The 27,321-nt window shown below is 41.9% G+C and overlaps 1 long non-coding RNA gene across 9 annotated transcripts; it reads right to left on the reverse strand.

The window, feature by feature from the left end:
• Positions 1–1,361: 1,361 nt before the first annotated feature.
• Positions 1,362–26,971, reverse strand: LOC114229596 (uncharacterized). Of its 9 annotated transcripts, XR_008558339.1 has the most exons (7): positions 26,545–26,971; positions 25,918–26,105; positions 25,616–25,799; positions 24,621–24,910; positions 18,815–18,952; positions 18,410–18,600; positions 17,892–18,281 (listed from the first exon to the last, which is right to left on the reverse strand). It is a non-coding gene; the product is annotated as an uncharacterized LOC114229596 (long non-coding RNA). The 9 variants fall into 9 exon arrangements; XR_008558337.1 differs by lacking the exons at positions 17,892–18,281; positions 18,410–18,600 and adding an exon at positions 1,362–1,735 and having other exon boundaries at positions 26,545–26,963; XR_008558343.1 differs by lacking the exons at positions 17,892–18,281; positions 18,410–18,600; positions 18,815–18,952 and adding exons at positions 6,498–6,589; positions 17,735–17,842 and having other exon boundaries at positions 26,545–26,966.
• Positions 26,972–27,321: the final 350 nt, after the last annotated feature.

A 27,321-nucleotide genomic window follows, 5' to 3' on the forward strand; every position in this document is an offset into this window, starting at 1 on the left:
AAGTGATTTCTTTCAACAGAAGCCATAATCTAGTACTCAGGTGTATTTCTTCCATTCTTTTTTTTATAAAATATTTTTATTTATTTCAGAGAGGAAGGGAGAGGGAGAGAGAGATAGAAACATCAGTGATGAGAGAGAATGATTGATTGGCTGCCTCCTCTATGACCACTACTGGGGATCGAGCCTGCAACCCTGGAATGTGCCCAGACTGTGTCTCAAATCCTGACCTCCTGGTTCATAGATCGACACTCAACCACTGAGACACACTGGCTGGGCTCAGATGTATTTTTTTAGTGATCAGCTCTTTATCATTTTAGGTCAAAGTTGGAATAGCTAAGACTAGTGACATTCAGTCTGCACAATCATTAACACCTTTACAAAGGATAGTCTCTGTAGCGAGGTCAGCACTCTCCAGTTACCAAAGTCCTCACCACTCTCTACTGCCTTCCCTTCAGCTTTCGCTGGCAATTTCCTGCTTGTTCCTCCAAAGCATTTCCATTGCAACTTCTGTCTTAGATGACATTGATGTCTCATCTCTTTTGCTCCTCTGATGTGATGAAAGCATTGAATCAAGAAACCAACAGGGAAGTCCTGCCATAGATTTCACCTGCCTTGTTTTCAGAGTCTTGTTTTGAGCAAAAGGAGACAAAATACTGGAAGAGGCTCACCTCTCATTACCCCAGGGATGCAAATTAAAATAAGATATCTTTATGCTTCAAACCTCTCAAGTTTGAGTAAGTATAAAAATTGATGATATTTGGGGTTGGTGAAAGTGTGAAGAAATAGGTTCTCTTGTTTGCTTTCATAAATTGATATTATTTTTTTGGTCCAGCTATTGGGGCATGCTCACCATTTTGATTATATAGGTTGTCCCAAAAATGTATACACACACTTTGAATGATTATAAAGGCAGTGTTTATTAAAATACATTTCATTTTCAAAATTGGGCTATCAGCTGTTAAAGTGTGTATACATTTTTGGGGACACTCTGTATATATGTCACATATTCAAATATTTTTATTGTTACTGTTTGTGATAGGAAATTTAAAAATAACCTAAATGTTGATCAATTGGGGAATGTTTAATCACAGTGATATGTATACAAACAAGTAAAGTTGCCTAGCATTTATGGCTGAGTCAAAAAGCAAAATCTAGAATAATGTGCCTAGTATGATCTCATTAAAAGTCAGAATACTGGTAAAATAAAAGTACTGCATCTATATATTTTGATGAGTGGAAATCAGTGTGTATATATATAGAAAATCTAGAAGCATATGTCATAAACTATAACAGTTATCTGTAACTATGAGAAAGAATGGGTTATGTTGGAGACACTAACTTTATACTTTGTTCTTTTCCATTAATCAGCATTTTTTATTTAAATAAAAACTTTAATAAGCATTTTATATAAATCCACATACCAGTAGTTCCTAGCCCCAAAATATATGAAGGTATACAATAAAAAATTTTCTTTCATCTATGTCTACACCCAACCCATGTAACAGCTATTGTAAGTTTCTTAGGCATTCTTCTATCTTTTTTTTTTTTTTTTTTTTGCTAAGCAACTGAAATTTATTTTGTTACAGTTCTGGAAGCTGGAAGTCCAAGATTAGATGTTGGTAGGGTTGGTGTCCTTTGAGGCCTCTCTTTTTGGCTTGCAGATGGCCACCTTCTTGCTGCCTCTTTCACAGGTTCATCCTCCTATGCACAAATCTTCTATACTTTCTTTATGTTTCTATGAACAAATATAAATATAGATTCTTATTCTCTCATTTTCTTTCCACAAAAGATAGTTATATCCTGCTTAACACAGTTTTTTTTCCTACTCAACAATATTCACTTTTGTACTGATTGATAAAAACATTTTACAATAAATACTATTCCTTTGAAATTAAAATATATGACAGATGTTGGCCCTTGGGGAATGGGTGAGGATTGCAGTTGTGGCGAGGGATTGCTCATCTCTCACAAAGAAGGAAAGGTCACTTTAGCAGTTGGAAATCTAGACAATATTTCTAAAATTGAGGCAAAAATAGTTATTTCAAGTAAAGAAGCATTTATCAGTCAATCATGAGTTCGCCTGCTGAGCACTGAGTTTACTCTGCTTAGAAATGTAGTTCCACATCTCTAGACAGTCACTGTCTCCTTGTCTTGAAATACTTCTGTGAAAGCACCAGTGTTCTTTCTTCACATGTCTGTGCTAAGCACTTCTCTGCTGTGAGAAAGCACTTTACATTGCTCAGAGTCAGAGCTGGGGCAGAGTGGCCATGATGCAGCTTTCCAGCTGTGAGAACTTCGGCAGGTAATGTAATTCCCTAAGATTGTTTCATGATTGAGGAAATGGGGTAATACTAATAATGTCTTCATAGGATTGTTGTGAAGATTAAATGAGATGATATATGGAAAGCATTAGCACACAGTAGGGATGCTTTATTGTGAAATCAAAGGCAAAATCCTTTCAGAGGTCTTGCTTAATTCAGAAAGTATTTATTTGAGGATTTGAGGCTCAGGTTATCCCCACTTCTGTCTTCCTATGAGACAGGTTACCAAATGGGTGATGTGAGCCATAAAACATATATGTTTAAAGCCAATAAATAAGTAATTAACATTACCAACTTATGCTCCCAAACTGGTAAAATTAGGCAGACATGTCCTAACACTACACCCACAGGCCCTAAAATACAACCCATTGTCTCATCTGTTTGACCTCTCATGATACAGATAAGACCATATTTTAAATCACAGATTACTTGCCTTATTAGACTTTAGGACAGGCGTCCTCAAACTATGGCCCGCGGGCCACATGCGGCCTGCCGAGGACATTTATCCGGCCCGCCGGGTGTTTTTGCCGTTTTGTTTTTTTTACTTCAAAATAAGATATGTGCAGTGTGCATAGGAATTTTTCCATAGTTTTTTTTAAACTATAGTCTGGCCCTCCAACGGTCTGAGGGACAGGGAACTGGCCCCCTGTTTAAAAAGTTTGAGGGCCCCTGCTTTAGGAGATTATTTGAGGTGTGCTAAGATGGCTCAAGTTTTCTTTTTTCAAATACAAGCAAAAGTTTATTTGTAAAGTCACAGAGGTAAAAGAAGGGAGCCATGAAGAAGTGAGCCAGCTAGGCTATGTGGACTCAGGAGGCAAGTTACAGAGGCAAAAGAAGGGCTCTTGGAGCTTAGGAGAAAGATAGCAAAGGTATGTACCTTGAGGGAAGAAAAGGGGAAGGAAGGGCACAGGCATGCTCTAGAGAGAGAGATACCACACCCAAGTATTCTTAAAAACTGTATGACCTGGCCGGCTGGGCTCAGTGGTTGAGCGTTGACCTATGCACCAAGAGGTTACAGTTTGATTCCTGGTCAGGGCACATGCCTGGGTTTCGGATTCGATCCCCAGTGTGGGGCATGCAGAATGCAGCCAATCAATGATTCTCTCTCATTATTGATGTTTCTATCTTTCTCTCCCTCTCCCTTCCTCTCTGAAATCAATAAAAAAATATTTTTTAAAAAACTGTATGAGATTACAATGAGATGACATTTCACAACCATGAGAATGGATAAAATTAAAAAGGGGCCCAATACTAAGTGTTGGTGAAGATGTGGAACAACTGGAACTCTCACATTACGAGTGGAGTGTAAAATGGTAAAAGCGCTCTGGAGAGGTGCTCAACAGTTTCTTGAAACATTCATCACACACCTACCCACTGATGCAGCAACCCCAGTTTAGGTGTATACCCAAGTGGGATTGTTCATAGGTAGCAGTTTTATTCATAATGGCTCCCAACTGGAGACCGATGGGCCTATCCATCCACAGGAGAATGGATAGACATACTGTAATATTTTTATACACGAAATTTGTGTAAGGGGCTCAGCCCTTGCAACCATGACGGCTTGCCTTTGGCCCCCGCAGCCTCGGCGGCTGCCTCGGCCCTCACAGTCCCAGCTTTGTCTGGAAGGTCATCAGGAAGGACATCTGGAAGGCCATTCGGCTGTCCAGTCTGATTAGCATATTACGCTTTTATTATTATAGATTCAATAATCAAAAAACGAACTAACTAACTCTGTGTGCAACAACATGGAAGAATCTCAAAAACACTATGTGGCAAAAGAAGTCACTTATGGAAAAGAACATATTCTATATATAATTTTTATATGAAGTTTAAGAAGAGGCAAGACTCTTCTCTGGTGAGAGATCTCAGAACAGTGGTTGCCTCAGGGGAAGTATTAGCAGGAACAGGCATGAGGGATCTTCCTAGGATGAAGAGAATTTCTATATGTTGATTTGGGGGATAGATAGGCCCATGGGTGTATACATATGTCAAAATATACACAAGATATGCTAATTTCATTCCATGTAAATCATAGCTACCTCAATAGGAACTTTGTTAGCATAAACATGTCAGATATCAAGGCAAAAAAAAAATACTATTGAGAAGATTTATTCCTTTTCTCTGGGGTAAAGAAATCATCTGTAGACAGTTGACAAGAATCTATTGACCCTTGTCCAAAGTAAGACTCATAAATAACTGTGCTTATTGACGCTGGTAGAGATAAGGGGGTGAGAGTCATCCTCCCTCTGAAAAGCTGCTGGAAAAGGAAAGGTTGACCTTTGACCTGTCCTTGCAGCCTGGGCTCATGCACAGGCAGATGGGCAGCTGCTCCAGCGGAACGAAGCCTTCTGAACCCAGGATGAGCTTCCAAGAAGCCTCTTCACCAGTCTGGGCCTCACTTTCTTCTTCTCTAAACTATTCTGAACTACTCAGCTGACATAGGATTTCAACCGCATTCTTTCATCTTTCTGGCTGCAGGAGAACTATTTGCTGTTGAGTGCACACTTCCTTTGTAAGGCGATACAATTTTCCCCAGGGCATCTCCCAGGAAGGCTGAGATGCACACAGCTGCCGGAACAAGAACCGGACTTTCCCTCAGGGACTGAAAAGCCTTTTTTTCCTTCTGTAACCTATGCCTTTCGCGTTCAGAAAGTTTTTCAGCCTGCCCTGCTGTGAGGACCTTGTCTCTACTAAACTATAAGCCCAAGTCATTCCATACAAATTAAAAACTCCAGAACAATGGAGCATTTACAACATGTTTATGTCTCTGGGGAAATATTTCTTTAAAAAATTATTACTTCAGTCACACTTATTTAGGGGAGTTATCTGGTCCAGTACATCAAATTTTTAAGATTATGAGTCCTTTAAATATATATATTTCCCCCTCAGATTAGATTTTAAAAAATGCTTAGTGGCCAGAAATCTGATATTGGAAGTTCTTTCTGTCATTTAAACCACTAATGTACAATTGAATGAAACATTATTTGTTAGTGTTGGTAATAGATATATTAGGAAGTGAAAACTTTAGAGATGCCTAGTTTAGTTCCTTTCTCATCTTTGCCTAGTAAATCATTAATCCTATCTCTATTTATTTATTTATTATTGATTTTAGAGAGAGAGAGAGAGAGAGAGAGAGAGAGAGAGAAAGAGATTGATTTGTTGTACTTATTTATGCATTTATTGGTTGATTCTTGTATGTGTGCTACTGGGAATAGAACCTGAAACCTTGGCATATGGGGAGGATGCTCTAACCAACTGAGATACCTGGCCAGGGCCAATACTACTTTATTTATTTATTTATTTATTTATTATTTATTTTCTGTAGAGGAACTCGTTTATTTCATGCCAAGGTCCTTGTGGGTGACAGGTTCGCGATGCGTACCAATGACGCTGCGTGGCAGATGGCACGCAGCAGTAACTGTGTTGGAGAGGCCGCGGGTTGCTGGTGAAATGGTCCAGTCAGGGCGACCCTAAGAAGGTCAGCAGGTGGCCATGCCAGAGCCTGGGGCGTGACGCTGGGGTACGGCCCTGGGTCCCACACGCAAGACACTCCACCATGGGCGCTGCAGAAGCCAGTGGGGTCACCGCGTCCCGTGCATGCTGTCCAGAGCACCTGCTGTTACTCCGCAGGTGGGGCTGGTGCAGCCCCAGGGACAGGCAGGGCAGGGTGAGGCCCGCCCGGTGAGCAGCGCTGTGCAGCGTGGCCCGCAGTGTGGGGGCCAGCTCCTCCACGATGGCGCTTCAGGAGGAGCCTGTTAAAGATGGGCTGTGAAACCGGGAGAAGGGGCATTTGCTGTCCTGCCCATAAGGTTAATTTTCCAGCTCACACACTCCCTTGGCAGTTGAAGACAGCTTTCCCATTTCCACCTGTGTTTTGGTCAAACCATCTAAGGTAGCCCGCAGCTCCTGGCACAGCACCTCCAGTTCCCTACTGCATTCCGGAGGCCTCGCTCTGCATTTTCATCGCTAGCTGGGCTGCCCGTCTCTGACTCTATCTTGTCTTTACTCAGTGAATGGATTTTCGTGCTGGCAATGTGATTTGCAGGAGCAAAGCCTGCATCATGGATGTGGAGAATGGCATTGGTGGTTGCCACAGGCAGGGAGTGGGGAGTGGGATAAATGGATCATGGGGGTCACAAGGTAAACAATTAATTTTTAAAAAAAACTCTAAGGAGAAAACTGCTGATTCCTCTTTTTATTTTATCCCGTGTTCCACTTATAGCTTAAATTCCAACTTTAGGCTGGGGTAGAGAATTTAGTGTCCAACCCTGCAAGTAAAAAGATAAACAGAATCTAAAATATCTCCAATTGTACACAGAAAGGGTCTTTCTTAATAAGATTAAAAAAATTTTTTTCTGTCTCCAGACAGACTAGAACACATAAACATTTCTTTGTAAAAGAATCTAGGAAGGCTGAGAGGATGGGTAGAAAATGACATCTGGATAATCAGTTATCCCAAGATTCTGCACATGACCTGCTAAAATTTGGACTTTAAAATTCTTTATGAAAACCTTTCTCATTGTATTTTGATGGTAATACCTATAGTTACTATTGTAGTAGTTAGTTAAAACAGCTGTCCATTTATGAATGAGATAGAAGACAAAATAGGAATAGATGATATAACTGACTTACATTCTTATACCTTTCTCCCTGCTGTGTCTATATGGAAACTGTATATGCTTTACTAGGCCCTGTCAACACAAGGACATTCAAATCTGTAGAAATGTTATGAATTTGTTAAAGTTTATTTGAGCTAAACAGAGGACATGCCTGGAAGCCAGATCAAGGGACTGAGAAAATGCTCTCTTGAGGGTGATCTAGAAAAGAGGATTATAAGAACAGTGAACAGAGCTTGCTTAAGGCAAAGATCAATCTTTTACTAAGAAGTTATAGGCCTGAGCTCCGACTGCCCACTATGACTTGTCCAGTTAGGAATTTATGTCAGATCTCTCTGTGAGGTTCTTTAGGTCACCAGACTTGTCATATTTCATACATAGCCCCTTTGCATTCACAATTCTCCCTTTTGGTCCTAAATCAGTTCAATGAATGCAGTGATGACCAACCTTTTGGTCAGATAGTGTGGTCCCACAGCACTAGGAAGTCCCAGTGTTGACGTTGTTTTGTAGAAATGGTGGACCACTGGGGATGAGGAAATACTCTAACCTTAGCATATGATTTGAGTCCAAATTTTGTTTCCAAAAGGAAGAGGCAGTCAGGTCCTATGATCCTTTATTATGAAAAACATTGGATTATTTCTATCCTGTGAACTATGATGATTCAAGTTATTGCCATTTGTCTCACTTTTCTGTATTTTACATCTATTATAACATTTATATAAGTGACAAAAAGAGTACTAAAAATTATACATCATCAGCAATCATTAACAGTTGGGCTATATAGAAAAAGCTCAAAGAACTAGTATAACTATTATTATGACAGATAAAGACAAACAATTGGTTTCTGTGTTTAACATCCTTCTGCTGGTATACAGGCCTTGTCAATGCCTTGGGATAACTGTCTAACTTTGATGTCAACAGCTTCCCATACACCAGGAGTCTTTGGTGTTTGTTGTAGGTGGAGGCAAGTATCAGAGACAGGGGTAGATGTCCATTTATGGTTAGGTGCTTAATAACATCCCTTCCAATGAGATTGCATAATGTCTTTTATTTTATTTATTTTCCAATTTAGAAAAAAATCTCCTTGTTGTAAGTCATGGTCTTTGAAGCCTTCATTTCCCAAGAGTGTACTGTGAAATAAATCAGTTACTACCAGTAGTTTATCAATTTCTTTAAGCTGGTTAATAATTTTTTTGGTAATAAGGCAGAATTTGGTAACTAAGTCTTCTGTTAGTAAGGTTGGTTCATATGCCCCTTTATCTAGATGCAGAGATGTGCTCAGAGTCACGCACAGTGCCAGGGTGAAAAAGTCGCAAATTCACATGCTTTCTCTGGCTCTTTTTTCTCTTTAAATCCTTGCTTTTCATTACTAAGCCAAGTACATAGGATCATCCAATTAAAAACACTCTTAGAGCCCTAACCGGTTTGGCTCAGTGGATAGAACTTCGGACTGAAGGGTCCCAGGTTCGATTCTGGTCAAGGACATATACCTTGGTTGCGGGCACATCCCCAGTAGGGGGTGTGCAGGAGGCAGCTGATCGATGTTTCTCTCTCATTGATGTTTCTAACTCTCTATCCCTCTCCCTTCCTCTCTGTAAAAATCAATAAAATATATTAAATATAAAATAAAAACACTCTCAGAGACTGCAGGGGAAAATTGTTTTTGTGGAACCTGGGGATCAGAGTGGGGAGAAACGATCAGAAAACCAGCTCTGGGGCAGTCCATTCACCCAAACCAGTATTAAGTGCGACAGGGAAAACAAAATCTAAATACTGGGTAGAGAGGACTTATAGCTCCGGATGTCAATACAGAAACACTGCCACCCAGGGATTGAATCACAAATTGACTCTTGTGTAAATACAACTAAAGGCAGGCTGAGAAACAAAGAAATACTGCCTGCTTGAAAATAGGATTGTGGTTTATGACACAGAGGAGTGGTGGAATGCAGGGAACTTCAATACTGTCCTGATTACCTGACAGGAAGCAGGTGTGCCAAACAGAACAGTAGAGGAAGTGAATGACCTTCATTATTGCACATTTTTATTTTTTAACTTTTACATAAGAAACTAAATTTTTTTCTTTTTTTCTCACTTGATTTTACCTTTTTAATTATTATATTTTTATTTTTAATCAGTATTATTACTACTATTATTTTACCTTTTTTTAAAGTTTCATTTTATTTGCTCTTTATTTTATTTTATTTTGGGATTAATGTTCTACATTTTATTTTAATTTTTCCTTTAGCATCATTTTACTCTATCTCAACTTTACCTTTATGCCAACACTCTCTTCCTCACTTTTCCCCTTTTGTTCTGTTTCTCTTACCCTATTCCTGCTTTAGATTTTCCCTATTCCTTTTTACCCTGTTAAAAATGCATCCTACTTATATATCTAATTTCTGATCCCCTGCTCCAAGTCCATACACACTTCTCTCTTCTTTTTCTTCACTATCCATTTGTTTTCTCTCTTCCGCTTTTTTTTTCTTTTTAATTTTTTTTTGTTTTATTTTGTTTGGTTTCGCCCTTCTTTCTCTCTGTCCTATTGTTGTTGTTTGTTTGATTATTGATTAGATTTTTTTGTTTGTTTGTGTGATTGATTCTCTCTTTTTTAAAAATATATTTCTTTATTGATTTCAGAGAGGAAGAGAGAAGGAGAGAGAGATAGAAACATCAATGATGAGAGAGAATTATTGATCGGCTTTCTCCTGCACACCCCCCCCCACTGGGGACTGAGCCACAATCCAGGCATGTGCCCTTGGCCAGAATCGAACCTGGGACCCTTCAGACCACAGGCTGACGCTCTATCCACTGAGCCAAGCCAGCTAGGGCATCTCTTTTTTTTTTTTTTTTTTTGCTTCTTTTTTTCCTCTCCTCGCTTGTTATTAGTTGTTGTTTGTAGTTTGCATTCATCTCTGGGTGTTAATTGTTTGCATTTTTTTGGATTAGTTGTTGTTCTATTGAGTTTTCTCCCCATATAGTTTTTCCCCCTTCTTTTTTATTCTCTTTCTTTTCTCTCTTACTTTTTTCCCTTTCCTCAATATCATTTTTGCACTCTCTCTCTCTCTCTTTTTTTTTTATCCCCTAATTCTCTTTTCTCTGGTGGTCACCTTTATTTGGGGTTATTAGTATCGTGAATACATTTGTGTTCAGTGCCTTGTGCGTTGTGCCTTGTTGTGTTGTATTTTGTGCCTTTAAGTCAACGCAGGAGAGAGAGAGCTACATAACCAGACACCCAGGGAGGAGAGGTCATGGGGTGACAAAGAGCCTGCATACAAAAGAAAAGGAGGCATCGCCAGAAAAAGGAAATAAACAAAATGGAAGCAAGCAATATGTCAGAGAAAGAATTCAGAGAAATGGTCATAAGGTCGCTGAAAAGATTGGAAGACAAATTCAATAATATGTGTAAGAACCAAGAGGAAATGAAGAAGAACCAAGAAGAAATGAAAAATAGAAAGCATCAACAATAGACTAGAAAAAGCGGAGGACCACATCAGTGAGCTAGAAGACAAGATAGGAAAAAATACCCAAGCAGAGCAGCAGCTAGAAAAAAAACTTAAAAAAATTAAGGAGAGCCTAAGGCAGTGATGGTGAACCTATGACACGTGTGTCAGCACTGACACGCATAGCCATTTCTTATGACACGTGGCCGCTCAGGCGGCCGCATGCCGAGGATGAAACATTTGCTGCTCCTGAGGATGAAACATTTGTGAAATAATGTTTTTTTCCCTCAAAGTGACACACTACCCGAGTTATGCTCAGTTTTTTGGCGAAGTTTGACACACCAAGCTCAAAAGGTTGCCCATCACTGGCCTAAGGGAACTTTGGGACAACATGAAACAAAACAACATCTGCATAATAGGGGTCCCAGAAGGAGAGGAAACTGAGCAAGGAATAGAAAACCTATTTGAAGAAATAATGACAGAAAACTTACCTGATATAGGGAAGAAAAAACTCACACAAGTCCAAGAAGCTCACAGAGACCCAAACAAAATGAACCCCAAAAGACCGATGCCAAGGCACAGTATTATTAAATTGGCAAACACCAACAAAGTAAGAATCTTAAAAGCAGCCAGAGAGAGACAGAAAGTTACTTACAAAGGATCCCCCATCAGACTAGCGACTGATTTCTCAACAGAAACACATAAGATCAGAAGGGAATGGAATAAAATACACGAAGTCATGCAAAGCAAGGGTCTGAATCCAAGAATACTGTACCCAGCAAGGCTATCAATCAAAATTGAGGGTGAAATCAGGAGCTTCACAGACAAAAAAGGACTAAGGAAGTTTATCACCACCAAACCAGCAATGCAAGAAATGCTAAAGGGTCTGCTGTAAAAACAAAGAAATAGGAAGCGAAGAAGGAACACTGAGGTAAAGAATAAAAATGGCAACAAACAAGTAACTATCAATAATAACTTTAAATGTAAATGGATTAAATACCCCAATCAAAAGACATAGGGTAGCTGAGTGGATAAGAAAGCATGACCCATATATCTGCTGTCTATAGGAAACCCACCTCAGAAAAAAGGACTCACACAGACTGATGGTAAAGGGATGGAAAAAGGTTTTTCAGGCGAATGGAAATGAAAAAAAAAAAAAGGCTGGAGTAGCAATATTTATATCTGACAAATTAGATCTCAAAGTGAAGGATATAACAAGAGATAAGGAAGGCCTCTTCATAATACTAAAGGGAGCAATCCAACAAGAAGATATAACTCTGGTAAACATATACGCACCCAAAACAGGAGCACCCAAATACATAAAAAAAACTTCTGGAGGATATCAAGGAAGAGATTGACAGTAATACAGTCATAGTAGGGGACTTTAATACCCCACTAACACTACTGGACAAATCCTTTACACAAAAAATCAGCAAAGAAACATCAATCCTAAATGACACACTAGATTTGATGGAATTAATTGACATCTTCAGAACATTTCACCCCAAAGCCACAGAATATACATTCTTCTCAAGTGCACATGGGTCATTTTCAAAGATAGACAATATATTGGGACACAGGCAAAGTCTCTTCAAATTCAAGAAGATAGAAATCATATCAAGCATCTTCTCAGATCACAATGGCATAAAACTAGAAATCAACTACAATAAAAACAATAAGAAAATAAAACACCTGGAGGCTAAATAGCATGCTTTTAAACAATGACTGGGTTACTAAAGAGATCAAAGAAGAAATAAAAAGCATCATGGCAACAAATGACAATGAAAACCCAACAATCCAAAATCTATGAGACACAGTGAAAGCAGTCTTGAGAGGGAAGTTCATAGCTCTACAGGCCTACCTCAAAAAACAAGAAGACAAAGGTATTAAATCATCTAACCCTACAACTCAAAGAGTTAGAAAGAGAGCAACAAGAACAGACCAGTGTAAGCAGAAGGAAGGAAATAATAAAGATCAGAGCAGAGATAAAGACATAGAAAAAAAATACAAAAGATCAACAAAACCAAGAGGTGGTTCTTGGAAAGGATAAACAAGATTGATGAACCTCTAGCCAGGCTCACCAAGAAGCAAAGAGAGAGGACCCAAATAAAATCAGAGATGAAAGAGGTGAAGTAACAACCAATCCCACAGAAATACAAACGATTATGAAAAAATACGATGAACAACTCTATTCCAACAAAATGGAAAACCTAGATGAAATGGACATATTCTTAGAAAAATACAAGCTCCCAAAATCAATCAAGAAGAATAAAAAAAACTTGAATAGGCCAATAACTACGTAAGAAATTGAAGCAGCGATCAAAAATCTTCCAGTAAACAAAAGCCCTGGTCTGGACGGCTTTACAGGGGAATTCTATCAAGCATTCAAAGAACTAAAACCTATCCTCTGCAGACTATTTCAAAAAATTCATGAGGAAGGCACACTTCCAAGCTCTTTCTTATGAAGCCAGCATTACCCTAATCCCAAAACCAGATAAAGACACCACCAAAAAAGAGAACTACAGGCCAATATCCTTGATGAACATAGATGCTAAAATCCTCAACAAAATTCTAGCAAATCAAATTCATTAGAAAGATCAGACACCAAGACCAAGTGGGATTTATTCTGGGGATGCAAGGATGGTAAAATATCTGCAAATCAATAAATGTGATACATCACATAAACAACCTGAGAGACAAAAATCACATAATCATATCAATCAATGCAGAAAAAGCATTTGACAAATCCAACACCCTTTCTTCATAAAAACTCTCAGCAAAGTGGGAATAGAGGGATCATACCTCAACATAATAAAAGACCTATATGACAAACCTACAGCCAACATCATACTCAATGGGCAAAAACTAAACTCATTTTCCCTAAGAACGGGAACAAAACAGGGATGCCCACTTTCACCACTCCTGCTCGATATAGTACTGGAAGTGCTAGCCATAGTGATCAGACATGAAGAAGAAATAAAAGGCATCCAAATTGGAAAAGAAGAACTAAAACTGTCCTTATTCGCAGATGACATGATACTATATATAGAAAACCCCAAAGACTCCACCAAAACACTACTGGATCTAATAAGTGAACTTGGCAAAGTAGCAAGATACAAAATTAACACCCAGAAATCTATGGCCTTTTTATACACTAATAATGAACTCACAGAAAGAGAAGCGACAAAAACAATCCCATTTACCATTGCACCGAAAAAATTAAGATACCTAGGAATAAACTTAACTAAGGACGTACAAGACCTGTACTCAGAAAACTACAGGACATTGAAAAAAGAGAGAGGAAGACATGAACAAATGGAAGAATATACCATGTTCATGGATTGGTAGAATCAACATCATTAAAATGTCCATACTACCCAAAGCAATCTATAAATTCAATGCAATTCCCATTAAAATACCAATGGCATACTTCAAAGACCTAGAACAAACTCTCCAAAAATTTATCTGGAATAAAAAAAGACCCCAAATAGCTGCAGCAATCTTGAGAAAGAAGAACAATGTAGGAGGGATCACAATACCAGATATCAAGCTATACTACAAAGCCACTGTTCTCAAAACTGCCTGGTACTGGCACCAGAACAGACATATAGACCAGTGGAACAGAACAGAGAACCCAGAAATCGACACAAGCCAGTATACTCAATTAATATTTGACAAAGGAGGCAAGAGCATCCAATGGAGACAAGACAGTCTCTCCAATAAATGGTGTTGGGAAAACTGGACAGATATTTGCAAAAAAATGAAACTAGACCACCAACTTATACCATACACAAAAATAAACTCAAAATGGATAAAGGACTTAAATGTAAGATGGGAAACCATAAGAATCTTAGAGGAAGACATACGCAACAAAATAGCAGATATTTGTTGTAGCAATATCTTTACTGATACAGCTCCCAGGGCAATGGAAACTAAAGAGAAAATAAACAAAAGGGACTACATCAAAATAAAAAGCTTCTGCACAGCAAAAGAAACCATCAACAAAACAACAAGAAAGCCCACTGCATGGGAAAACATATTTGCCAATGTTATCTCCGATAAGGGTTTAATCTCCAAAATTTACAGGGAACTCATACAACTTAACAAAAGGAAGATAAACAATCCAATCAAAAAATGGGCAAAGGACCAAAATAGACACTTTTTGAAAGAGGACATTCAGAAAGCCAAGAGACATATGAAAACATGCTCAAAGTCACTAATCATCTGAGAGATACAAATCAAAACAACAATGAGGTACCATCTCACACCTGTCAGAATGGCTATCACCAACAAATCAACAAACGACAAGTGCTGGAGAGGATTCGGAGAAAAAGGAACCCTCGTGCAAGGCTGGTGGGAATGCAGACTGGTGCAGCCACTGTAGAGAACAGTATGGAGTTTCCTCAAAAAGTTAAAAATGGAACTCCCATTTGACCCAGTAATTCCACTTCTAGGACTATATCCCAAAAAACCAGAAACACCAATCAGAAAGGATATATGCACTCCTATGTTCATAGCAGCACAACTTACCAAAGCTAAGATTTGGAAACAGCCTAAATGTCCATCAGCAGATGAATGGAGTAGAAAACTGTGGTACATCTACACAATGGAATACTACACTGCTGTAAAAAAGAAGGAATTCTTACCATTTGCAACAGCATGGATGGAACTGGAGAGCATTATGCTAAGTGAAATAAGCCAGTCAATGGAAGAAAAATACCACATGATCTCCCTCATTTATGGATAATAAAGAACATTATAAACTGATGAACAAAAATAGATACAGAGGCAGAGCAGCATCAACCAGACTGTCAAACTATAGCTACAGCGGGAAGGCTGGGGAGGGTTTGGGAGGTGGAGGTAAGAGATCAACCGAAGGACTTGTATGCATGCATATAAGTATAACCAATGGACGCAAGACACTGGTGGGGGGTGGGTGTGAGGGCATGTGCCGGGAGGTAGAGGAAGCTGGGGGAAGGTCAATGGGGAAAAAAAGGAGACATATGTACTACTTTAAACAATAAAAAAAAAAAAAATCCAATCGCCATACCTCAAATGGACATAAGGGAGTGGGAGATGTCCCTGGAATCTATGGAGTGGTTTTCCAGGGTTATATTTTAGACAGATAGAACATTATTTTCTTAATTGGTTCAGTATTTTTTAAAAAAATATTTTTATTGATTTCAGAGAGTAAAGGAGAGGGAGGGAGAGATAGAAACATGAATGATGAGAGAGAACCATTGATTGGCTGTCTCCTGCATGCCCTGACTGGGGGATTGGGCCCACAACCCCAGCATGTGCTCTTGACCGGAATTGAATGCAGGACCCTTCAGTCTGCAGGCCAATGCTCTATTCACTGAGCCAAACCGACTAGGGCTTGTTTCAGTATTTGATTCATTTACTTTTAAATGTATTTCCTGAGAAAAATAAATGTAGACCTCATGGGTTTCAACAAAGTCTCACTCTATTAGGTGAATTAGGGTAGATTTGAATAGTAAACTTGTATGTTGCCCTATAACATTCCTTAGCTGGAAGAAAATAGGTTTTAATTGGCTTATTAGATATCCTTACCATTTTTACAGAAGCTTTACTCTGAGGGAGAGGGCAATTTAATTGGGTGGGGGTAAAACAGATAAAAGTAGCCCCAGTATCTATAAGAGTCTTAGTAGTTTCCCCTTTTATGATAATTTCAATTTCTTCTCATTGGTCATAAGAAAAGGAAATGCCTTCTCCTAATCCTCGGAGTAGCTTTATGCTTACTCCTGTCTCCTTACTTTTTCTAAATTCCATTTCAATTTTCTACAACCCTTCTTAAGATGATTTGGCTTTTTACAGTAAAAGCAGATTCCTTTCCCCCTTATTGAAAAAGCCTTCAGGGAGGTCTGGCCTGATTGCTTTATTGCTGGAATTATAAATTCATGGTTTTAGTACCTTTATCTTTGTCCTTCCTAAACCAATAAGTATATTAATTGAAATAGGTCAGAATAGCCAGAATCATATGTTTTAATTCTTAAATCTAACTCCTTGGTGAACCCATCAGGATCTTGGAGAGAATGAGGAAAACCTTTAGCTAGATTTCTTAATGCTGTTCTAGTCCAAGGAAGTTAAACAATTGCTGGTTCACCCTTGCTGAAACTGGCTTTTATTTAAAAGGAGATGCCAGAATTTCTTTTCTATTCTTTCTTTCTTTTCCTGGTCTATCTTGATCTGGCTCTCTTTTCTGATTCTCTCCTAGCTCAGTAGGGAGTGATGGTGTGGGAGGTGAAGAGGAGTGAAACAGGAGAAGGAAGAGAGGGTAAGTCTTGACAAGGAAGCTCTGAAAAGTAAAGGATATAGAGGGGCAGTTGGAGAAGAAGGAAAGTGTGGTGTTGGCATAGAGCAGCTTTGGAAGCCTTTTTAAGTTCTGAGACAGTCTCTAGAATTTTCTTGTTAACTTCCCATGGAGAAGATAATTTGTTTGTGCACTCATTTAGAGGCTTCTATTTGCCAATTGAGATTTTTTCATTCATATAGTTTGATTTTAGAGCTTGCTTTTTCCAATTGGGCACACAGAAATTAATTCAGAGGTGTCAAAGAGACCTATTTTGATGATCTTAAGCTGATACCACTTTTAATTAAATCTTCCCATTTCTGTAGTTACTTGCAAGTTAAGACTTCATACAAATTGTACATATAGTTTGTAGGAATATTAGTAGGGGGTTCAGGGTATCTTGGAGCTTGTTGGCCTTGGAGGCATGATTTCTCACATTAATTTTAGTTTTCTTTGAGATCTACAGAGTCTGAACAACTAGTATTTTGTGGTGGGTTGAAGTGTGCTGCTTGTGGGTTGAGCTCTGAAGGACTGTCTCTTCTTAAGTTGCTGGAACCCTCTTACATGTCTCGATTTCTCTCCCTGACTGTCTAATACAACATTAGGACTGGAAGAACTAAGCAGCCAGCCATTATGTGCACATCCCCTGATGAATCAATTATGTAATTACAAAGTCTTGGAGTTCCCTATGGGGCCACTTTGCACCTTGAGCATTCCTCAGGCACTCCCACGGAGATTCTTAGTCACCTAAAATCCCAGATATTGGGGCGGGGGTGGGGGTGGGGGACGGTATGTGCCCCTTATCTTTGGAGTTGAACGAGTTCAGACTCATTTGCCCAGCAAAAAATTTTGTTCAGATCCACAGTATTTCAATTGAAAGGCTGAAATTAGAAACAGTTGTCCATTTTTTTCTCCTGTTCCTGGGTTATCTCAGCTCTTATCCATTAGTGCCACCTTAAGCATTTTCTAAGAATAGCTCAAAAAAGTTAAGACCAACCTCAAGTGAGGGAGGTCCAGGATTCCAAAAGAAAACTCACCCAAACTCACCAGATAGGAAGCAGAGTGCCTGTGGGCACAATGGGCCCCTGCTGGTACCCAACACTGGATATGGGTCTGCAGGTTGGTCCTGGGTGGACTTCTTTGGAATCCTGCCAACTATGCCAAGTAAATGTTGATGAAAGAGTATCCAACATATAGAAAAGTTTTATAAGAGTTTATTTAAGCCAAAGTTTTGAAAACATGTCCAGAAGCAAAATCTCAATAAATTGAGAAAATGTTCTGGAAAATGGCAGTCTTGTTTGTTTATTTATCTATCTCTCTTTGAGAATGGTAGTTTTAAAGCTGATTTTATACATTTAGAATAACAGGAAAACATGTAAGAAAGGTTAAATTAACTCTATTGGAGAAGAAAATGAAGTGGGGAAATGTCTAGGCCTGGCTATAAAGCAAAATGGATAAGCACATACTTCTTTTACATTGGTGGGCATGGGAGTTAATATTTAGCATTTACAGTACATAGAAATGGGCAATGAGGTAACAATGAGGAGTTTTGTGGCTTTGTGCTCTGGTGCCAGCGGTTGTGCTTTCGAAGAATCTGGAAAAGAAAATTACTCTGACCTTTTGAAGGTCTATTAACCTAGATGCATAAGAACAATGGACAGGACTCACTCCAGGTAAACACTGACTTTTGCTGAGAAAACTATAGGCCTGGCACGTGCCTACCTATGATGACCTGTCCAGTTAGGAATTTATGATGAGACCAAACTGTGTGCTTATTTTTGGTCATCGAGTTTCTAACAACTGCCATGCGGCTCCACTTCTAACTTTGAGTATTGCAGGACATGAGGTGCTGTTTGTGACAGCTCAGCTTTCTCTCTGAGGGCTTGGACCTCGCCTTGTCCTTGGGGATTTTCCTAATGGGGGGTATGAGAGAAAGTACTGAGATGAGTCCTTCTTTCCCAACAGAGAGATGAAAAATAAGGAGAGAGAGAGAATTGCTCTGCAGTATCTGCCTGGTAGAAGTCTCAGAAGCAGCACTCTAGCCTCTCAGCTGTCAGCACACATAGTCCTCGGCCAGCAGGGTTGGCACATTAACCCTATTACTCATGGAGGAATTAGAAAACAAACCTTGGGGACGTTAGCTCCAGAGCTGGAAGAGCTGGTTCCTCCACCCTGGAGGCCTGAATCAGCCACCAGGCTGGGCTGTGGTGGAGTGTGGGGCTGACCAAGCCTCTGGCACTGGAGCAAGGGGAGATGCTATTGAATCTGGAGATAAACACATGTTGTTAGTTGTTCTGCCACCTGCCAAAACATACCCTTTGGGCTTGTCAGTTTCTCGAGGGAAATACTCCAAGACCAGAAGAGCTCAATGAGTCAATGAGCGTTATGACACAAAGGCTAAACGGGGAAGGAAGAATCAAGGGCATTATCTAAACACAGAGCCTGAAGAAATGGAGCCTGTTCACCTGCCCAGAGTGACTCATGGATATGTGATGGGGCTCTAGCCCAAGGATGGCTTCTATTTCCAAGCTCCTCCCACAGCACTGGTGTTGGTTTTCTTCATTCCTTTTTAAAAATTGTTATTTATTGATTTTAGAGTGGGAGGAAGGTGGTGGGGGGGGGGGGGGACATCAATTTGTAATTCCACTTATTTATGCACTAGAGGCCTGGTGCACGAAATTCATGCATGGAGGGGGGTTGTCCCTCAGCCCAGCCTGTACCCTCTCCAATATGGGACACCTTGAGGGATGTCCGACTGCCCGTTTAGGGTGGGATCGGGCCTAAACAGGCAGTCGGACATCCCTCTCACAATCCAGGACTGCTGGCTCCCAACTGCTTGCCTGCCTGCCTTCCTGATTGCCCCTAACCGCTTCTGCCTGCCAGCCTGATCACCCCCTAACCACTCTGCTGCCAGCCTGTTTGCCCCCAACTTCCCTCCTCTGCCGGCCTGGTCACCCCTAACTGCCCTCTCCTGCAGGGTTGATCACCTCCAACTGCCCTCCCTTGCAGGCTTGGTCCCTCTCAACTGCCCTCCCTTGCAGGCAGGGTCCCTCCCAACTGCCCTCTCCTGCTGGCCATCTTGTGGTGGCCATCTTGTGTCCACATGGGGGCAGGATCTTTGACCACATGGGGGCAGCTATATTGTGTGTTGCAGTGATGATCAATCTGCATATTACTCTTTTATTAGAAAGGATAGAGGCCTGGTACAGGGGTGGGGGACAGCTGGTTTGCCCTGAAGGGCGTCCCAGATCAGGTGGGAGTTCCCTTGGGGTGTGGGGTGGCCTGAGCGAGGGGCCTGTGGTGGTTTGCAGGCGGGCCACACCCCCTGGCAACGCAAGCAGAGGCCCTGGTATCTGGAATTTATTTTCCTTCTACAATTGAAACTTTGTAGCCTGGAGCGGAGCCAAGCCTGGGTCTCCCTCTGAGGCCGGCAGCCATTTGTGTTGGGGTTATAATTGAAACTTTGTTGCCTTAAGCAGGTGGGCCCAGCCAGGGTGTGTGGAAAGCTTTGCTTCCCCTGTTGCCGGCGGCAACCCTGGCCTGCTCTCTCAAGCTCCATCCTGCCGCCATTTGTTTGAATTTGTTTACCTTCTATAATTGAAACTTTGTAGCTTGAGTGGAGGCTTAGGCCTGGCAAGGGCAGGCAGAAAGCTTGGCTTCCTCTGTTACCTAGGAAACCTTGCTCTCTGTGGCTGTAGCCATCTTGTTTTGGGTTAATTTGCATACCTGCTCTGATTGGATGGTGGGTGTGGCTTGTGGGTGTGTCGGAGGTATGGTCAATTTGCATATTTGTCTATTATTAGATAGGATTCATTGGTTGCTTCTTGTATGTGCCCTCATCAGGGATCGAACCCGCAACCTTGGCGAATCAATGCTCTAACAACTGAGCTACCGGCCAGGACCTCTTCATTCTTTTAACCTTGGTTTTTGCCTGTTTTGGATAAAATCTCCCACACTTGAAGGAGCTGTGGTAACAAGAACTACTGGCAATAACAGCACTGTAGCAGTGAGCTTGTGTTAACTGTAATGCCGACAAAGTCTCTTACCAGAACCGTTCTAGTGACTGGACAGCTCAGCAGAGGTTGAGGATTAGTACCCAGGCTGATCAGTAGTCAGTGATGAAGGTTTTTCTGCTTAGACCTCAAAACTGAAATTCACAAGGCCAGCCCAAATTTGCCCAAAGCAGTCACTGGGACTCTCACCACACCATCATGCCTCATCTTAAATCTTGAGTTACCTTCCCATATATAGGAACTATGCTCCCTTATGTAAAAAGCGGTACTGGTGCCCTTGAGCAAAGTGTAGTAACTCTTCATTCGCTGGGAAACATGCTAGCATTTCAGCAAACATTGAAATGGGGGGAAAATATTAGATTGAAGTTGCTCCTAGTTTTAGGACAAGCTATTCCACTCAGGGCTTCTACTTGTGAGTAATCATGTTACTGGAGAGGGGACCTGGCCCTGAGCGGGTCTGCCTAGGGCCAGCGAGTAGTGTGTGGGTTCTTGACTTCATGCAGGAAAAATGTTACGAGTCCAGGTGAATGTTAGAGGACGTTTATTAAAGTTGCGGACAGTGAAACAAGAAAGGGCTGGGGAAATGGGCCCAGGCCGGTCTGCTCTGGCTCACTAAGAAGTCAGAGAAAAGGAGGCCTCGGGGACAGGTTCAGGGGGTTTGCCCAGGATGAACTGCCACTGCCCATTACTCCCCTGGTTGTAAGCCTCGTGGGTTCCTGAGAGTTTAGGAGATGCACGCCTGTGGGGAAAGAAGTGGCGGGGGAAGGACATTCGTGCTCCTGGGAAGCAGAGAGCATACACTGGGACCTTCATTTTTCTGGCTTCAAAGGCTGGTGTTTAGGGGAGATCTTAGGGGAGGATCTCAGTAGAAGATTCATCAGCTCTATGCTGATGTACAAAAATGAGATTTATTCTTTTAACTTCATCTGTCCTTGGGTGTGGCTGGCAAATGGCACTAATGGATTCCTGCTATCTGTCTCCCTGAATAGGGTGATTTAAGCTATTTACCTTCTGGTTGGGGAGAAGTGCAAACCATTTCCTCTTAAGTGTCCCTGCTTTAGGGAAGATAGGGTTTACTGATGGCTGCCAACTGCTTGGCATCTAGATTTTCTAGATGGCTGTCTACTGCTATTTAACTATCTGCCTCAGTTTCCCTTTTTCACTTGTCCTGGCTTACTGGCTTGTCAAATCAGGTGGAGTGAGGGGCAGGAATGCATCTTGGACTTCCAACTTGATTAATAACAGCTGTGCCCTGAGAAAGGAAGGTCAAGTCCTTCCTCCTGTGACATGTTTTCTGATGGGCAGGCCCTGCTGTTTGCTGCTGCCTCCTGCATTCAGGTGGGGCCTTCTCATCACGCTGACCCAGCACGTGCAGGGCCACTGCTGGGCCTTCCCACTCCCACTCCCACCAGCAACCTCCATCTGACCCTCTCCTTTATGCTCCCTACTGAGTTCACGGTTCTGCACTGAGTGCCTAAAGTAAACGTTCAAAATCCTCTCTATGAACTCATTAATAATCCATTGAATGCTTCCCTTTTAAAACCGTCTTCAGAAAGCCAGGCTTGGTAACAGGCTTCCTGATTGTCTTTAAAAGACCCCAGGTGGCCTTGACGTTCCATAGACAATGCCTTTAGTAGCAAAGTGCCTCTAGAGATGCAGCTGAGGATTTAGCATTCAAAAGTTCCTAGTTTCTAGAGACATAGGGAAGGCATTCAGGAGAAGGAGATGAGCAGAGGTGCACACACCTGCTTAGTGTGGCAAGACTGTCCCTGGGGAGAATGAGCTGGAATAAGTAGAACAGGTGATGTAAATCTGGTTGTTGAGAAGAGTCAGGAAGAAGTCATTTTGTGTCAGAGAAATGAGATGTGTGGACGCAAGGGGCCACATGCTAACCTGACAAGCTCAGGGGAGGCCTGCAGGGCGGTCTTGCAAACTCAGAGACCTAAAGTAACCACCAAGGATGGTCTGAAATTAAACTTGAACTAAAAGCAGTTATGGTGGGCAGTTACATGCTAGGCTGGTATCGTCACTGACAAGGTCAACCTTTACCTTAACTGAGCCTATCTTTCTTTTCGCATCTATGATAACATGCCCTTGAAATGTCTGGGTAACTTGTAACTTCCCTTTTTCTGGACTCCCTGGGGCACAACCTAATGTGCTGGGAGCCAGGACAGATACCACAAATTCCTTCATTATCATGTTAATTGTTCCTATACCCACCTAAGTATGTGTTCATCATTTTACTTTTTATCCAATCCCAGGGGTTCCCACCCCCGATTTGCTTTCTCCCGCCTCTCTAGTCTATCACCAATGGATTTCTATGTCCCTTCCTTTGATTGCAATGTATAAATATAGATGTAACCTGCCATTCTCCGGAGCATTATCTCTAGTCATTGAGGTTCTGCTTCCCGGCAATTGTTGACAGTTTGGCTCAAATAAACTCACAAAAATTCTTTACAGGTTTGAATGTTTTTATGTTAACAGATGCCTGTAGAAGTGACTTTAATTTTCTGTAGGAGAACAATGCCAGCCATATATTTTTGGGGATTAGATATCTGGGTACAGAAATTCCCCCTTTAAGGCTAGATTTAGTTTTTTCCTCTGGTAAAATATTCTGTTCATGTTTTCTACTTAATTCAACATTTCCAGTTCTATAACAACTTGAGCTGATTGATCTAGCATATATAATGTTTTCAAAATAAAAAAGAAATCCTGCAAAAGTTCCAATATAAAGTGTTTCTGCAATGTAACTAGTTCCTGCTTCTGTACCAGGGAGCCACCGAGTTGGCAGGACTTGTTAGGGGCACAAGGATACTGGCCCTGCTATTTCAGTGAACTGTGAGACAAACCGTGACCTACCATACCCCACTATGCCTCTGTTCCCTAGGTGTTGAGGGGAGATAGCCTTCATTCATACCACAAATAATTATTAGGACCTATTTAATTAGGTAAACACAATGGTGGTCAGGCAGAGACAGGTAATAATTAAATAACAAATATGTAGTTATTAAGGCCACTGATTTGTAGTTAAACAGTTCTGGGTCCAAATCTTGGTTCTGTCTCTTAACAGTCATGTAACCATGGGCAAGATATTTGCCCTCATACAGTGTCCATTTTCTCATCTGTGAAAGGGGGATTAAAAATGCTTGTCTCACCCTAGCTGATTTGGCTCAGTGGATAGAATGTTGGAATGAGGATTGAAAGATCCTGGGTTCGATTCCAGTCAAGGTCAGGTACCTCATTTTCAGGCTCATGGGGCGAGCGTACTGGAGGCAACCAATTGATGTGTCTCTCTCACACCAATGTTTCTCTCTGTGTGTCTCTCCCTCTCCCTTCCATTCTTTCTAAAAATCAATGGGAAAATATCCTTGGGTGAAGATTACCAAAAAATAAAAATTAAAAACAAATGTCTGTCCCTAGGGGTATTGTAAAATTATGGAGAATAAGTAATATAGTGCTAACACATAGTCCCTACCATATAGTTACCATTATTATTCTTTTAAAAAATATATTTTATTGTTTTTTTACAGAGAGGAAAGGAGAGGGAGAGAGAGTTAGAAACATTGATGAGGGAGAAACATCAATTCAGCTGCCTCCTGTACACCCCCTACTGGGGATGTGCCCTTGACCGGAATCGAACCTGGGACCCTTGAGTTCACAGGCCGACTCTCTATCCACTGAGCCAAACCGGTCAGGGCCCATTATTATTCTTAATGGTGTTTTGAAATTTTAGAGTGCCCTTATATCATCAAAACATTCTTGCTTGGGTTGTACCTTATGATATATCGCTGAAGATTTAGAATTGTCACACAACACAGAAAAATTATAAAACACATGAGAAGTCCTTGAAGTCTAGGAAGGGATGACCACCTGAGGACAGATGGACAGAAGATTAGGGACATGAGGCCAAAAGCACTCACCTAGAGTCATTTCAGCACAATGCTTGGAGATGGAGTGCACTGTTCTTGTGGTTGGATATGGAGGTAAAGAACTACTGTGCCCTTGGACTTTCTCAGCCAAGCCAGCTTCCACCATCATTGTTCCCCCTGCTTTGCTTTGGTTGCTGAGCCCTCAAATATGTGGGTTGCACTGAAATATGTGAGCTGTTGGCAGAATCTGGCATAGGAGTCCAGGCCTTGCCTGGCTAACACTTGCTGACCAGTGATCCATCTGAGAAGCTGGCGTCCTTCCTCCTCTTCCCTTGTGTAGCCTCAGAAAAATAAGAAGGGAATAAAAAATGACATTCTTGCCTTCTGTTGGACTGACTTTCCAATTTGTCCTAGCAAACTGGATTTGTCAGTAGACATGAGTGAACTGTGCCTTAATTTCAGTCTGTAACTCCTGACCTATTCATAACCTAATCAGAAAGGCACTGGTTTGTTGTAAAAGTAGAGTATCCTATTTAATAAAAGCCTAATATACTAAGTGTCCGGTTGTCTGGTCGTCCTTTCAACCAATCAAAGCGTAATATGCTAATGATATGCTAAGGCCACTTAACTGCTTGCTATGACGTGCAATGACCACTAGGGGGCAGACAGTTGACTGATTGACCAGTCGCTATGATGTGCACTGACCACCAGGGGGCAGATACTCTGATTGGTAGGTTAGCTTGCTGCTGGGGTTCAGCTGATCGGGACTGAGTGAGATGGGCCGGACACACCCTGGAGCCCTCCTGGTCCCTCCCCAGCTGGCCAACCTCCTGTGTCCCTCCCCGGTCCCGATCATGCACTGGTGGGGTCCCTCGACCTGGCCTGCGCCCTCTTGCAATCTGGGACCCCTCGGTGGATGTTGGAGAGCCAGTTTTGGCCCGATCCTGCAGGCCAGGCCGAGGGACCCCACTGGTGCACGAATTCGTGCACTGGGACTCTAGTGTGAATATAAATCACCAAATAAAACAAATAACTAAACCAGTTACCTGGCTCATGAGAAGTAATGTCATCCGTTCCTTACGTCCTGTTCCTGTGGATGGGACAGTAAGCACATCATTAATTTGGCTTTTTTTCCTCCCATTAGCTTTCAGTGAATAAATTGGTAGTGGCTGTTTTTAAGGATTCTTAGTGAGATGTTGGCCATTATTCTTCCAGCAGTTTCTCCTGTAACTATTTTTTGTTAGTTAAAAACAAACAAACAAGTAATCATTATAAAAAACTTAGGAAGTACAGCTAGAAAAGCAAAATGGGGGAGAAAAATGCATCCAAAAATCACTGTGGCGTTTACCTGTAGACAGTGCAGATGTATGGTTCACTCACTCTGCTTTGGATTATAGCATTGATCATCATCATAATCCTAATCCCCATTTCACAGGTGAATAGATGGAAGCTTGGTGAGTTTGGGGAACATCCTCAGCTGGTAAGCCAGGAAGCCAGGGCTTGATCCGAGATGGGGTAACTTCAGACAAGCCAGCACTTTCGGGTTGGACCAGACCCCGGATTGAAGATTGATGGTCATTAAAAATCATTGAAAACAATTGCAAGAGGACAACAGTTAATAATAATTTATGCTAGCAGAAAAAAAGGTGGCTGAATAGGCCGACCTGTCATGCACCTCATCCTGGGGCCAGACTGGGCAGGCTGAGGGTGAGGAGGGAGCACCTGGCTATGGGAGGGTCTGTTTCCTCAGGAGATAGAGACGGGAACCCAGGCTGGGCTCCACCGCCCTGAGCACCAGAGCCAAGACCTGCAGCCCATGTAACATCCAGCCGTGAAAGGCGGCAGGGCTGCTGGCCGAGGTGGAGTCTGGAGCCGGTAGACTGGAGCCGGTGGTAGAGAAAGCTGCAGTTTCATTTCATTTGTTTTGTTTGCTTTTTAACCTAGAGCACAAGAGTTTTCTTTTGCAGCTACTCACCCAAGGCTTTGGTGCGGGGAGGGAGACAGGGACTCGAGGTGCCGAAGGAGATGCCGCGGTGGGAAGCTCTGCAGGGAGACGTGGGAAAACAGCAGCCAGGAACATTTGCTCATAGGCCCCAAACGGAAACGGCCATTTTCCTGGGAGGAAGGAGCCTCTCCCAGCAGCCACAGGACAGGAAAAGAAAAACATGCACCCTGGGTGACAGCCTGCCCCACCCGCAGGAGGCCTGCCTGCCACACCCTGTGTTTTGTTCTTTGCAGAGGAAACAGCAGATGCCAAGCCTCTGGGTTTGAACAGTCGCAGGAGCCCAGTGACAGGATTGGGGGAGGACTATCCTGGGAACCAGACTGGCACTGTCCCCACCCCAGAGAGCTGATAAAAACGGCAGGCTTCCAGCCCACCCAGCTGGTCTCCATATGAGGATCTCTGTCCAGCCGAGGGCAGAGTAATACTGTGGGCCGCTCCCGGAGGAGTAGCTCTGGGACAGGGAAACACACCCACCACATTTCCTGAAAGCTGAACAGCACCACCCCCGTCTAAAGCCCTTTCGGAAACAGACTTTTGAGTGATTAAGATTGACAGCTGGCTGACAGGCAAAGGCAGGCAGAGGCGGAGCCTGGGGAAGGGCGAGCTTGCAGAGCCAGCCCTGGGCCCAGGCTGCTAACAAACCCACTTTAGAGGACAGACTGGCCCCTCCTGACTGCAGCCAATAACTGTGGGTCAGACACAAGCGGTGGATCAGTGGATCCCTTGGAGCTTCAAGCAGGTGCTGAC

This window comes from Eptesicus fuscus, chromosome 15 (assembly GCF_027574615.1).
Source record: "Eptesicus fuscus isolate TK198812 chromosome 15, DD_ASM_mEF_20220401, whole genome shotgun sequence".
Lineage (NCBI taxonomy): Eukaryota > Metazoa > Chordata > Mammalia > Chiroptera > Vespertilionidae > Eptesicus > Eptesicus fuscus.